A 16,154-nucleotide genomic window follows, 5' to 3' on the forward strand; every position below is an offset into this window, starting at 1 on the left:
TATTCTTGTACCCCTTAATTGACCATCAAGTTGAGAAATAATATCATGAGCCAAGTACACGAACCTTTTATAGGTTTGTGTGAAGATTATAACCCTCACTCGAGAATAATTGATGTTTCGGACTCGCTCTTTGCCATAAAAAAGACGGTTATATCTTCTCTTAATAATTAAAAAATTATATTTACTTTTACAGCCCTATTCTGTGCACTTGACAAATTCACCATCTTGTTTATTTGTCAAGTTTGATAATTTATCAAGTAATTGCTATTCTATGTAAAAAATAAAATGCCTTTTCGCTGACAAATTGTCAATAAGTCAAACGCTCTTGATAATTTAATTTATACGGATAAACTTAAATTAGAATTCTGTTATTGTGCGATCGATAGAAAATGGAAGATTTATTACTTTTGCTATTATTGTGGGAAGATCCTCTGGGGATTTTGGGGGTAATTTCAAGAGGGTTTTGGGGAGTCACTCGGGGTCATTTGGGGATCATTCCGGGACGGTTTTGGGGACTCCCTCGGGGGCATTTGCGGGACATTCCGGGATGGTTTTGGGGACTCCCTCGAGGTTATTTGGGGGTTCTGTCCCCCAAATGACCCCCAGAGAGTATCCAAAAAGATCTCGGAACGACCCCTAAATGACCCCGGGAGGACCCGATGGAGTCCCAAAAACCATCCCGGAATGGCCCCCAAATGACCCCGAGGGAGTCCCCAAATGGATCCTGGAATGACCCCCAAATGACCCCGAGGGAGTCCCCAAAACCATTCCAGAATTCTCCCAAATGACTCCGAAGGAGTCCCTAAAAACATCCCGCAGGACCCCAATTCACCCTGGGAACACCCCTAAATGACCCCGATGGAGTCCCCAAAATCATCCCGGAAGACACCCAAATTATCCCGAGAGTCCCCAAAAAGATTCCGGAACGACCCCCAAATGCACCCGATGGGGACCCCAAAACAATCCCGCATTGTCCCCCAAATGACCCCGAGGGAGTCCACAAACCCGTTCCGGAATGATCCCCAAATGACCCTGAGGGAAACCCCAAATGCCCCGAGGGAGTCCCCAAAGCCATGCCGAAATGACCCGCAAAAAACCCAGCGGATTATTTTTTCCTATTCCAGTTTCGTGGTTAGAAGCATAAAATGAGACATATCGCTCCAATTGCTCATGCGTAGCACGTTCCACTATTGATTTCTTTGAAAAAACTATGATTTTAAAATATTTGTTACAAAAAATTAAGAACAATATTTAACTCTTACGTTTTTTCCATTTCGCGATTGTTGCACTAAACCGTTGATTTAAATGAAAATAAAATACAGTCCATTAAAATAATAATTTATAAAATAAAAAAAATAATAAATTTAAAAAAATGCTTGATTGCAGTGGGCTTTGAACCCGCAACCTCAAACGTGTGAGTTGGGTACGTCATCCACTGTGCTACGACTGATACTCGTACAACTACATCAAATTACTTACTTATAACTCACATTAAACTGCTCGCCCTCAACTGCCCCACGCTTAGCTAATTTAGTTCACCCCAATATGGTGAAAAGCACAGTTCGTAGAGCTTTTTAGAGTTGTCAAGCTATGCACAGAATAGAAATATTTGTCAACTTGATAAAAATCCTGATTACTTGTCAACTTATTGACAATTTGTCAAGTACACAGAATAACCCCGTTAGTCTATTGTATTTTGTGAATCTATATTTCTCATCTGATGAGTTTCTCTGTAGCTGAGCGGTTTTAGATCTCGTCGCTCGAGAAGCCACTGCCTCTCAAAGACTCGGTAACAAAAAAGTTATAAATAACACATAAATAAGAATTAGGATACATAAAAAAAAAAAAAAGTATGTATGAATTAAAAAAAAAAAACCAAAAACAGGATTAGCCTGGCTTCATCGGGCCACTTGAGGGCAGTGCGCTGCCAAAACGTCTGAGAAAAAAAAGTCTGGGGTTCAGGTCAGGTCAGGTTGGGTGGTAGCTTCCCTGATGAGAGGAAGCTCACTTGGACAACATGACGGTCCGTTGTGATACCACATATAATAAACTAAACTAACGGTGACGTAGATATAACTACTTAGAGAATCGTTGGGTAGCAACGATAAAGTTCCGAATGATCCCGATCTCAACCTTGGATAGCTCCTCGGGAGATCCAAGTGAGTCACGACCAAAATACTTTCGCCTAGTTCTGGCAAAAGCTGGGCAGTCAAGCATAAAGTGATTTGGTGATTCCACCTCATCATCCTCCATACAGCTGCAGCAGGATGGAGTTTCCAATATATTGAGACGTACCGCATGGATACCCATGGGACAGTGCCCTGTCAAAACCCCAATGACCATTGATAGGTGAGCCTTAGTGAACCCAATTATTTCAGCAGACCTCCTGCCATCCACTTTCGGCCAGAAAGATCTTGATATCCTACAAGACGTAGTGTCCGCCCAACGTTTGCTGAGCTGACTCGAGGCCCAGCTATGGAAGAGCAATCCACAGGTGGCTAGCGGAATCCCGAAATCCCTACAGCCATCTTCATCCGGTTCAGTTGTACCGATTCGGGCTAAGAGATCCGCTTGACAGTTACCCGGAATATCACTATGGCCCGGGACCCAGATAATCTTAATTGTAAAATAATTCGATGCAATCGCAAGTGTGGTCAGGCACTCCCAGACCACCCTCGATCGCGCTGTAGTTGAGCTCAAGGCCTTTATAGCCGCTTGGCTATCAGAGTAGATGTTAAATTCCCTAACCGTAGTAGCGCTGGATAGCATTTCATCCACCGCATCCTTAATCGCAGCAACTTCCGCTTGGAATACACTGCAGTGATCAGCCAACTTAAACTTGCGGCTTACATTTAGCTCTTGACAAAAGACCCCCCCGCCAACCTTTCCGTCCAACTTCGACCCATCCGTGAACAAGTTAACCGGTCCCATGCCCCAGATAATTCCTCTTCTCCACTCCTCCCTCGGGGGAATGACTGGGGTGAAGGTTGTATAGGGAGCGGCCACCGGCATGCAATAGTCCGTCCTGTCCGGGATAAAGTCGAAACTAGTAAGAAGGCTAGAGTGTCCGAAATCAGAAAGCATATAACCCATATCACGAAGCCTGACCAACGACCGGGCCGCGGCTGCCTTTCCCGCAATATCTACTGGATGTATATTCAGCATGACATTCAGTGCCAAGGTAGGTGTTGTTCTCATAGCGCCACTGATGCCGATAAGCGCCGTCCGTTGCACTGACACTAGCATTTTGGAGGTGCTCGCCGTGTCCAGTGCTTTCCACCAGACCAGCACCCCATATAGCAGAATCGGTTTGACAACCATCTCATAAAGCCAGTGTACTACTCCTGGCGAGAGCCCCCATCTCTTTCCGATAGCCCCCCTGCAGCAGTACAAGGCAACCGCGGCCTTCCTGGCCCTATCTTCCACATTGGGCCTCCAGGACAGCTTCTTGTCCAGAACAATTCCCAAATATTTAACCCTGTCAGTAAGTACCAACGGTACCCCTCCAATCGAAGGAGTTCTGAAGTCGGGTATCTTATATCTCCTTGTAAAAAGAACCAATTCTGTTTTTCCCGGGTTGACCGCCACTCCACATGATTCAGCCCACCTAGCCACAGTATCCAGGTATCCCTGCAGAACATCGCGCAGGGTGCCCAGAAATTTGCCCCTGACTAGGATAGCGAGGTCATCTGCATAGGCAACCACCCGACAGCCATTGGCTTCCAGCTCCACAAGAAGCTCGTTGACTACCACAACCCAGAGCAGAGGAGATAGGACACCTCCCTGTGGCGTGCCCCTGCACACCTTCCTCCTTATTATGGCTCCTCCCCACTCCGCTGCGACAATTCTGCCGCATAGAAGTTTGCTAATAAATTCAACCAGAGCCGCTTCGACTCCTAAACCCACCAGAGCTCTTTCGATTGCCCCCGGTAGAACATTGTTAAAAGCCCCCTCGATGTCTAGAAAGGCACCCAGAGCATATTCTTTATGTTCTAGAGACCCCTCTATTTGCTTTACAATCGAATGGAGAGCCGTTTCCGTCGATCTGCCTTTGCAGTACGCATGCTGTGAAGCCGACAGTAACCCCCCAGGTATCCTTTCTCGTAGGTACAGGTCAATCAGCCGCTCAAGCGTCTTTAGAAGAAACGACGAGAGACTGATTGGCCTGAAATCCTTAGGTGTTACATGAGAGCCCCTGCCGGCCTTCGGAATGAAGATGACCCTAACCGTGTGCCACGACCTAGGGATATAGTTAAGCCTGAGGCAGTTAGTGTAGATGATGGCCAACCAGCGGCAGGAAATCCCTAAAGACCTTTGAAGTTGCGCAGGAATGATGCCATCCGGACCGGGTGACTTATAGGGCTTGAACGAATTTATAGCCCAGGATATTTGACTTTCCCGTAGTGGGATGGCAGGCATTTCTGCATGGCCAGCAACCGCCGAACACGCAAGCGAAGATCCCTGCGCAACTGGGACATCGGGAAAATGATTGTCCAGTAAAAGTCTCAGGGACTCCTCGCTACTCATCGACCAGTCCTCACCATCATCTCTCAGATACCCCCGAGGGGCGGGATTCCTAGAGAGTATTTTTCTAAGCCTCGCGGATTCATTGCAGCCCTCCACGTTTTCACAGAAGCTTCGCCATGAATCCCGCTTGGCTAACCTTATTTCATATTTATAAATCCCCAGACTCACCTTATAGAGCTCCCAGTCCGAGGGTAGTCTACTCCTCCTGGCTCTATTAAAGAGCCGCCTACTGGACGCTCTTAGGTCGTCAAGGGAATCAGACCACCAGGGCGGCTTGCCCTTCCCCCTGTAAGTTTTCAGTGGGCAGGACTGTTGAAAGGCGCTATTGCCTGCCAAGGTGAAGTTTTCCACCAGATCGTCTATTTCAGATTCGGACAGGTCCGAACCAGCGATAGGCGCCTCAGGCAATAGCTCTCCCAACTTCCTACAATACAAGTCCCAGTTGGTACTTTTAGGGTTCCTAAAAGATATTTTACCGGGACGTTCTTCATTCACCGAGAACTGAATATATCGGTGATCAGAGAAAGAGTGCTCGTTGAGAACCCTCCATCCAGATATCCGATCTTCCAGTTCTCTGCTAACCAGGGTGAGGTCCAAGACCTCCTCCCTTACCGCAGTAATAAAAGTCGGGTCATTCCCCCTATTACATATACAAAGTCCCTCATCTACAATAAAAGTAAATAAAGACTCACCTCTGGTGTTCGTATCCGAGCTCCCCCATATGCTATGGTGTGCATTAGCATCGGCACCTATGATTACGCCAACACCTCTCCGCCTTGCTTCAGCGGTGATTTCGCCCAGTATCACAGGCGGTGGTCCCGTTACGTCCCCATGGGGCATATACGCTGAGACCACCCACAATTCGCTACTGCCTCGCTCGAGGCAGACCGTGGTTACGTCAGCATTGCTGAAATTAGAGAGAATAAAAGCTTTAAATTCCTTTTTAATAAGCACACAGGATCTAGGCCTACCTGCCTCCCCATGCACCAAGGTGTTGAATTTTCCCGTCCTTAATCCAGAAATTTTTCCGCCGTTACTACTCAGCCACGGCTCCTGGACAAGGACAATATCCACTCCGCCTTTCTCAAGACAGAGCAACAAGTTTGCGGAAGCCGCCTTAGAATGCTGAAGATTGATTTGACGGATTTCCATCAACACCACTCTTCTTCTTCTGCACCCCATCCTTGGCGGCTTCGCCCTCGGAGACTAGGAGGTCCTCCTCCTCCCCCAACAGACGACTTACACTGATGACGGATCCCGCCATCGATGATTCGCCCTCGGAGGCCAGGAGCTCCTCCTCGGCCCTATCATCCAGACGACTAGCACTGATGACAGATCCCGCTATTGACGGGACGTCAACAGTGCTTTCGCTGTCCAAATTAGCGGAGTCAGCATCCACAACCATGGGTACTGGCTCCCCTGCGGACGCCTCCACCTCCCGAACAGTCTCTGTGGGAGAGGAACCATCCCCCCTGGAATCGGCGTGGTAGATTTTAAGAACCACACGCTCGAGGCCATAGGAGATAACTCCCCTCGTGTCAGAGAGAGGACCGGTGGACTCTGCGTTTAGCAGAATCAGCACTTGCCGACGTGGCCCAACAGCCTCCTCTACTCTGAGGACCCTCCAGTTATGCGTCGGAAGGTTCGGGTTGCAGTAACGCATTAGTTCGAGTATTTTCTCCGGCTGAGATGGCCCGGCAGGCAACCACACCCGAGCCCTCGGTCGAAGGGGGAGATCCCTCCGTTCCACGGCCTCGAGTCTGGCCCCCATCCAGACCTCCCCTACCAAAGAAATTATTTTCTTAAAGATACAGGCCGACCGCTCGTCAGCACAAGTAATCAGTCTAAAACCATGATACCACCCCGAGTATTCGAAGCATGGCCGCGTACCTGGGCTCTCCATAACAGCGGTCATATAGGCCGCTGATATGGCGCTGGCGACCCACGGCCACTCCTCTCGGGAGATGGCACCATCCTCCCTACTCCTATCCAGGACCCCGAGGGTGATGGAGCCTGCACGTTTAGCGATTTCGCTAAACGAAATTGCGTCCCCACCTCCTCGGGCCCTTTTTGTCGTTGAGGCATTCCGCTCATCCGACCTTTGCCGCTTCATAGCCCCCAAACCCTGCTGCTCACCCGCATCGTTCGACACCGGTGTGTGGTCGTCGCAAGCTACGACGCTCCTGGCCCACTCCAGCGTCCGGGAATGCTTCTCAGACATCTGAGCTGCATCCCTTCCGCCGTAGCGCTCCAAGATCTTCTCAGCTAAGCGCCGATCACCCAGAGCTTTCCTACGCGGCGTCGATCGCCTACCTTTCCCGGCAGGCTTCGACCCCAGGGCTCCCGTTGGGAAAGCTCCTCGCGACAGGGCTTCCTTACTAGTACTGGGCTGCTCCGTCGCATTCGTCGGACCTCTGCCTTTCCCTGTCACAGCCCCATATGGGCCTACATTGGGTGTCGGTTTCGACACCCTTCCACTAACCGAACTACCCGTACCTACGGGGTTTGAAACCAAACCCCTGCGCTGATCCGTCTGATCAGCCCTTTTGACCCGCCGGGAGCTTTCCCGGCTGGCGGCGACCTGCTTCGGAGCACTCTCCGCACCTGTCGCGTCCCCCGCACCATGACGACTTTCGCCGTCACTCCTACCCTCCTTTTTCTTCGTCTTCGTGTCCATTCTAAGAAGTCCCCCCTCAAGGCCGCTATCCGGAGCCGATTGTGTAGTCGCCCTTCAACGGTCCCGTGGTTATCTATGCTGCGCAGGGAGGCCACGCGAGGGTTGACGCATTACCTTATGAGTAATGCGTTCAGAGCCAGACCGGACGCAAAGCGGGAAAATCTTCAACCGCACCTACACCACCAACTTAACGGCGACGGAGCCGGAACGTACCTTGAGGCCCGCCACGGTTTTAACGGGACGTGGGCAGGTGCAGCATTAGCCTACCAGCCATTTCGATAGGGTTTCACCCCGACCTACTAAGGTGGCAGAATACTGCACCTACCAGCCCAAAGTCATCAATTCCTATCCATAGTCAAAATCAAGTCCCTAACAATCCGGTTCGTCACCATTGAGTACCGATCTTGACCCTTAACAGGGTCCTCCCTCCCCTGAGCTCGGCACAATGACTCAGGGGTGCGGGTTTTATCGAGTTGTCCTCTCTAGATCCGCCATTATCAGTAGAAGCAGGGGCACCTCGTGCAGGACGTGACAACCAATCACGTGTGACAATTCGTCACTATGGCCGGTCTAAGACTGATACCAGTCCCTGATCCAGAGCCTGGAACCACGTATGATATCCAAGCCAAGTATCTTAACCCCCAAGTCTGGGGTTAGTCGGTACAGCTTTCGAAACTCCGTTGAATTCAATAGGGAATGGATTATCTACTTCTCTAGGAAGGTGTCTGTCTACTGCCGATGAACTTAGTAATTCTTCATCTTGTGATAAAACGTACGCCAAGTACTCAAATGCCATTTGATTTATAAAGCAGCATTTCGTGTGTGAAAGTTTTTAATTAAAGTTCCGATTTTCTTTTCTAACTAAAATTGCCAGAAATTAATTTCGTGATTTTTTAAGCAGCCAATTTACTCGCCGTTTATTTAACAACACAGCTGATCGTCTATAAACAAATATCGATAGAAAATAGTTACAGAAAATCGTTATAGTTATCGATTCGCAAATAAAGCGATGGCAAATGTGGTTAAAAAAGTTAGTGAATTCCACTACAGGTTCGATTCGAAAGAGCACATGGAAAGGTGAACAAGTAATTGACATTAAACAAAAATCCAACATTATCAGCCCCTGATGGAGCTGTAAATCGTAATCGCATTGTATATATGTACGTATGTATGTAGTTTTTGGATTCCACTCCGCCGATATTGTTCAAATATAAATTTCGAGAAGCTCCGCTATTTTGCGCTGCTCATGATGGTTCCCAAATTGTCTTGCTCTTATTTACTACATTACTAAACTCATTACTGCATTTTTTCATTCAGGGACTATTCAACTGAATGCAGCTATACAGCAGAAATATACCTCCTTACGGAGAGATTAAAAAAACCTGGTAGCAAGTCCTGCAGATCTTTACACACAGGTCATAGATGCAAAGTCTTTGAAGAAATAGGAGAAGAAATTGTTAACCGATAACCAAGTTCGGAAATTGATGTACTATACACTAACTCTTGTTGGCAATTGGTATTTTTATGGGATTTCTAATTTAGGCTCATAGTTAACACATAGCTTATTAAGCATTAAAACAAATACAAATAATAACGAGACTTTGAAGTAGTTAAAACAAAAAAAATGCAATGGGCCACTCGTTTCAATGAACACAACGGTGTATCTCAACACACTGTAAATGGATGTTTAAATTAATGTATAAAGCTACTTTGCAACTCTAATTTTTATGTTTCTATGTATAAGATTTTCTGGCTATATATTTTCAGTGCATTATATAAAACGTGTAATGCTGATTTAACATTGCTCCAAAATGTTTAACAAGCCACTTAGTTCAAAGATGATTTGATTTCAAAACTAAAAAGTTTAGTGGATTTGGCAATATATGTACGCAACAACCTACCACAAACTTATGTTAGAACAGGCACTGCTTTATTTAAACTTATTTAGCCAATCGAAAGTCAGCTTGTTAAAGAGAAATAAAAATTGAATACAATCCATCCTCCTTTGAAGTACTGACTTAATTTTACAAAGTCGATCGTTATTTTATAATTTTTAACTGATAAATTATTAAAAAAGATATGTAATAATAATAAATGTTTTAAATTTAATGGCCCGTTTATAGAATTTCTTAACTCAGAGTTGATTTTACAATTTGTTAAAACTTCATATGTTTAACCCCTTATGAGAAGCTAACTCTGAGATAAAAAGATAACTTGCTAAGGCTTACTTGCAGAAGGGCAAGTTTTTTTAGCTCAGAGTTATTTGAAAAAATTTGTCAAAAATTTATGAGTTTAACCCCTCATGTCAGGTTAACCCTGAGCTAAAAAGTTAACTGGTCGTTCTGCACATTGTAAATTTTACCAAGTAGCGCAACTAACAGCTGATCGATGAAAATTCGCACATTCACACGCACAGTTCTCGACTCAGTTTCAAAACAAAACTTTAGATTATTTAATTCAAATTTTAAAGTGAGATAATCCTTACAAATTTATGTATACAGAATATATATGGCGGTTTTGTTGTTATTAAAACAATAGTATTATTTATATTAAAGCTTTTATCATTTTTTTTTAACTTTAAAAAATCTCCGAACACCATTCTTCATTATATGACATTCGACTGCCTAGTCCACTGCCTTCCACTCTATTCGCAACATAACCTCTACTTAAGCTGCCAAACTATATAGTAAACAATGGTTCTGCAAGTGGACCTAAGGCGTGAAGTTCCGCACAAAAATTTCAAAGCGAATACCCTAATTGGGATTTAGTTCACTTGAAGCGAATAACGCTAAACTTGAATATTTCTCAAATTTCTATCTAAAGTATAACGAAGTTGAGGTTGAACTGGTCGGTCAGTAATGACTCAATGAATGTGTCCTTAGTGTTACCAGAACTTGTTTGACGATAAAATGGAAAATTAGGTTCCAGGACTTAAGTCATAAAATAACTGCCCCGTCTTGACAAAAACTTAGTGGCGTAACAATAGTGTGGCAGAGCTGGCAAAATGCCACGGGACGTTGACCCAAGGGGCCCGGGCCAAGAGGCCGTGTGCTCAAAAATATTTTTTAAATTGTACCTGAGAATTTTTTTTCCAAAGTGAGGCAACTAAAGACCACAATACAGTTTCAAGTTAATCGTTAAGCATTTCAACCAAAAAGATGTTGATTAATTTTTAGAGATGTACATGTTACACGTGAGAGAGGTTATTGATATGAAACATTTTTTTTGAAACAATTCAACAAATTTATAATTTTTTTGGGCATTGACGTTATGATGTCGTTTTTGCTTTAAAAGCTCGGTTCGTTGAAGTCCTAAAAGCGCTAACGAAAACATTCTGTTAAATTGCAAATCAGATGAAAGAAATAAAGCTGTTCACTCGAAAAGAAGATCGAAACTACAATTTTGTTATGTTTTGGCTTACCGTGGCAAGATCCTACTTACTACCGATGCAGCCTCAAAAGCACTTCAGTCTAAAGCCACCGATCTCTCAAATGCCTTTAAACGTATGGAAATTTATCTAGAGGAATTGGAAAGATATGGACATGAATTTGACAATTTAAAAATGGAAGCGAATAGTGTAGGAGAAAAATGGTCCATCACACCTGAATGTTCTAAAACTCGCCAGAGGATGGTAAAATGCCATTTTGATGAGTTTTGCTAAAATGAGCGTCTCCAAGATCCCGAAAGTTTGTTCAAAGTGAACAGATTTTATCGAGTATTGCACATCATTATAATCATAATCGCGCTTCATTGCAATGAATAAAATTGTTTCAAATTCCAGTGTTTTGCAGCCTTCCACTTTAAAGGTTTTAAATAAAGCTCTCGACTTTTTTGATATACATACATAAAAAAAGATATATCTAGAGACCTTGCTTATTTATTAATAATAAAGAATCATTTTATGTCTTGCAGCTTTCCTGAAGCATGCATTGCATTGCTGTTATTTTCCACAATTCCTATGACTACAGCTAGTGCTCATCATCATTTTCAAAACTAAGATTGATAAAAACCGATTTAAGAAACTCTAAGAGGCAAGATAGGTTATATAACTTGTCTATTCTGTCTACTGAAAATTCTATAGCCCGATCTTTGAACTTTGATGATGTTATAGACACTTTTGCGGAACAGAAATCTCGAAAAAAGATTTTTCTTAATCAATATCTTATTCAAATTAAATTGTTATTTTTATTTCATTGTAAATGCATTCAGGTTTCCGCATTTAGGTTTCTTGCATAAGAGAGGACGCATAATTGGACATATACAACACATAATTGAGTACGATGCAAATTTCGAAGTTTATTTAAATTAAACTGAGCGCAACGTGACGATTTTTATTGATAGGGTCCCATCAAAAGAATTTGCCCGGGCCCCAGATAGTATCGTGACGAAACTGCAAATACTAGAAGCTTTCTATGACCTAAATCAACTGCTGTATCGAGATCTGACATGGACCAAATATATGTTCCATTTTGCCATCGAGTATGCGTCGACGTACGGTGCCATCGGATCATATATTATTCATAGTGACCAATTCAGCATCAACTCAATAGATGCCGTCGTTGTTCATGTCCAATGAAATTAGAGATTGGATTGGTGTAGTGACCAAATTTGAAATTCCATTCAACTCCACATAATTTGACTAAAACACCGCTTTTTTTTTTTGTAGTCATGAAGTTAGCTATCAGCGGTTTGACACTTTGCACTCGCCTTTTTTCTCGATAATTCTCTAAATATTAAAAGCTTTCTGCTTATCGCGTGAAAATATCATCTATTCGAGTAAAATGGCTTACGATTACTTACGTTCTCTTTTAATTAAGGAATGTTGTAATTTACATTTGAGTGAGACAAGGTGATTGAGCGTGAAATATTATTAAGTTTCTCGGTTAATTGCATCAATTGCTTAGCACTTTTTCGATCATTTCCCGTATATTCGTTAAAGTACTTTATAGGTAAGACAATTACGTAAAAATTGTTTTTTATTTTTTATTTCAATTAGTAGCAAACCAAATAATAAAACTCGAACTTCCTTATTTGGACATCTCTGTAATCATTGCTTAAATATGGAATTATTTTTGTCTTACCCAGATTATGCAGTTTACTGTCTCAAAAGTATCGAATTCCAACACGTTAGCAAAAATAAATCATCAATGCATACAATACAATGCTCGCATGAGAAAATCAGCGAGCCGCCTGCATTATTTTATGGAGTTGGGCTCATACCTACAAACATTGCGTTAATAAAATATGGCAAAAACTATATTCCGTAAAAAAATTTACCGTAACTGATTAGTTAACAAACGTATGAGCACAAAAAAAGAAGTAAGGGTGTCTCAGTTCGGGTGTAACCGAAAATTAAATAATTCCTCAGCTTAGTTCATCCGATTTCGTTCATTTTCTTTCAGGCGCATTCCGTGTGACAAGGTTAATCATTTTACCACGTTTTGTGATAGCAGCTTAAAGCGTGTTTGATTTGGGTGCCTCAAATATGAATAACTGATTTAATTTAAGTAGTTACAGCTTCGTAAATTCAAAAAAAAAAAAAAAAAAAAAATATCGTTCTTAGTAATATATGTAAATAAATAAATAAATGTAAGGCCCGATAACCTCCGAAGAGATTTTAGGCCGAGCTTCTGTTCCTATTTGCGTCGTGCTCGTTTTAATTTATCCTACAAATTGGCGGGACGGGACCTACTTGTTTTATGCCGACTCCGAACGGCTTCCGCAAGACAGATGAGTTTTCCCTGAAAGCTTTTCATGGCAGAAATACACTCGGAGTGCTTGCCAAACACTGCCGAAGGGCGACCCCGCTTAGAAAAATTGTCTTCTAATTGAAAAATCTTGTTACTAAAATTTTTGATGTTGCTTTGCCCGGGGCGTGCACCCAGGATCCTCGGTGTGGTAGGCGGAGTACGCTACAATCACACCACGGCGGTATGTACCAATGAAAGTAAAAAAACTTTTGTTTGAAAATGTGTTTAGTAAAATATTACTTTTCGAGAACACATTTTAACACTTTGGATGATTGCGGATCATACCCCACTTTCAGTTGGCGTCATTTTATTTGAACCTATTTACGCCAGGAGAACGGTGTGGAAGCTTAATTTGTTTTCAGTTATTTATTTTTTAAAGGTTCTTTTTCATGGAATGCTCAATATACACCTACAGTTCATTTCTTTTGCTTTGTTCAAATAATTAAATATCTTATTAAGTTTATGTGTGTATTTTTGTGGTATATAACAGGTATATACTGGTTTGAATAACACAATTATGCATTCAAAATCCATCACGTAGATATGTATATACTAATATGTGTTTGTTATTATTACAATAAATGTTCAGTGTTATTTATTGTTCTTCTGAAGTGATTAACAATTGGTGATATGCAGTCCTTTTTATGTTGTAATGGCTTAATGCTGCCAAATAAAAATACTAAACATTGTATTGAATAAATTTTGAGTGAGTTGTAAAGGTCAAAGAACTTTAATGTGGTAAGACGCATTTGATTTGGTGGAAAGTATTATTCGCATTTTAAACAGTTCATGCGCCCGTTAATAGTCATTGTGGTTCACACAAAACTTTTGCCGATGAGCCCGTTAAGTATGTATATTTCTTATTTTAACATTATTTAATTATGAATTCGGGTAACGTTCCGCCGTGTAGAATTATTGCATAAGAGAGTAAGAGAACAATGAAATATCCGAAGTAAGAGGATTGCAAAATTCAAAAGCGATACAAGAAAAAATTCCAAAAAAAGTGTGATAGAGCAAAATTGCAGCAGAATATTTATACAGTAATAATACCTTGAACGAATTGCTATAATTTTAATGCTTATTTTTGGTTGGTCATCAGAATCGCATAAGTTTTCATTTTTTTTACATCACAATAGCCTTGGTTGATGGGGGTCTTTTTGGCACGTTTATAATTCTTTATTTTTAGTTATGTAAGAATCAAAAACGATTTATACAGGCTTGGGAGAATTATTGGTCCTTCTTACTTAAATTTCAGTTATTTTGCATTTTGTTAACAGAATAACTGTTGTGTTGTAAATGGTGTTAATTGTGATAGTCTTGGTTCAATTCCAGGTTCTTCAGAAAAGGGCACTAAAGGCTCGCGTGCATTAGACAAAGAGATCTGTGTATTTTTAACAAATTATCACATTTGGGCGTTGGCGTAACATATATTTCGTAAGTGCGGCCTAGGAGAGTAAAAATGAAAGTTGAGCAGCTGAACTAGCAATCATACTTTTTTATTACTACCTTTATATTAAGTCCCTTTCAGTTTTATCCCCTGATTTCCCGTTGCGCTAGACACTTGATACTAAGAACATAGTTCACATCTGGGGGACATTACAATGCAATAAAAAAAATCCGCTAGGCGGCGCACGGATCGAGATATACAGAAAATTAATTTTAAAATGGAAATTTTGCGATCGACTTTTAACTAACTTCTCGGTGATCCAGAGACTTGATACTTAGCACATAGTCGATGGCACTACAATTCGTGGAATACAAAATGCCGCCAGGTGGCAGAAGAATTTAGATAAACGAAAATCCCTGAAAAAACGCAGGGAATCTTGCGATAGATTTTTAAGTAACTTCCCGGTGAGCTAGATACTTGAAACTTGGGCCGTGAGTCAGAACCCGGTGAAAATGCAACGCTTGATCAAAAAAGTTTCGCTAGGTGGCGCATGGATCGAGATATTAAGAAAATTAGTTTTGATTTGAGAATTTTTCATTACATTTTTAATTAACTTCCCGGTGACCTAGATACTTTAAACTTGACACACAGTTCGAGGCTTGGTGACCATACAATTTACAGAAAACAAAATTCCGCTAGGTGGCGCTAAGTAAGATAACTGCAAATCTTATAGAAACTTATAGAAAACAAAGTTCCGCTAGGTGGCGCTAGTCAAGATAACTGCAAATCCTTTAAAAAAGGGGAACCTTGCGATCGATTTTCGAGTAACTTCCCGATGAGCTAGAAACATGAAACTTGGGCCGTAAGTGAGAACCCGGTGACAATGCAATATTTTATCAAAAAAAATTTCGCTAGGTGGCGCATGGATCGTGATATTGAGAAAAATAATTTTAAATTGGGAATCTTGCAATAGATTTTTAACTAACTTCCTGGATATCTACATACTAGAAACTTGAAATATAGTTTAAACTCGGTGAAAGTGCAATGTTTGATCAAAAAAATTGAGCTACGTAACGCACAAGTCGAACTATTTAGAAGATTAGGCCATACCTTCATGGCTAGCCTTCTGAGTGTTGCAGGCGTTGTAGAATTCCACCTCGATGAAGGCCCAACTCAATGCACGTCCTTGCATACTTTTGGGCGTACGAGACTTTCACCACGATTCTTTTAGACTTTCACAACGATTTTCAGCTGTTCAAATCAAGTAGCTGACAAACGAGGTGGAATTCTCTTGTTATGATGCGAGGTGGAATTCTGTTGTTTTCGCCAGTGCAAGGTGTAACTTTTTTCACTTTTAGGATGCCAAAAGTCCAAAAAACAATGGTCTCCAATCTCAAAAATGTTTTGACATGCAAGAGATTAATAACCAATTGTTAAGAAAATGTATACACAGCAAAGTAAAAAACCCACGATCGCCATGATAAGCATTATGAAACTTGGATAATTGAAACGAGTGTAAAAATCATCTCACAGTCCAACATTTTTGACCAAACTTGTGGCCACGTTGTGGATTTTTCGATAACTGTTTTGACTTCAAATTATTTTATTTAACATACTTGGGTAGGTTGTAACAGCATTAGTAAGTTTCAGCCACGTAGGCATATTTTTAAGTTTTTTTTTTGGTTTTAGACAGCCACCAAAAGTTTGGTAAGTTTAGAAAATTTTTCGTTTTCACTAGAATAAAACTAGCCTGATTCCGCCCAGTTCCATTGAACGAATTCACACACATTAAAGGGAATTTCATATAGTTTCT

Source organism: Eurosta solidaginis, chromosome 3 (genome assembly GCF_040869045.1).
Source record: "Eurosta solidaginis isolate ZX-2024a chromosome 3, ASM4086904v1, whole genome shotgun sequence".
Lineage (NCBI taxonomy): Eukaryota > Metazoa > Arthropoda > Insecta > Diptera > Tephritidae > Eurosta > Eurosta solidaginis.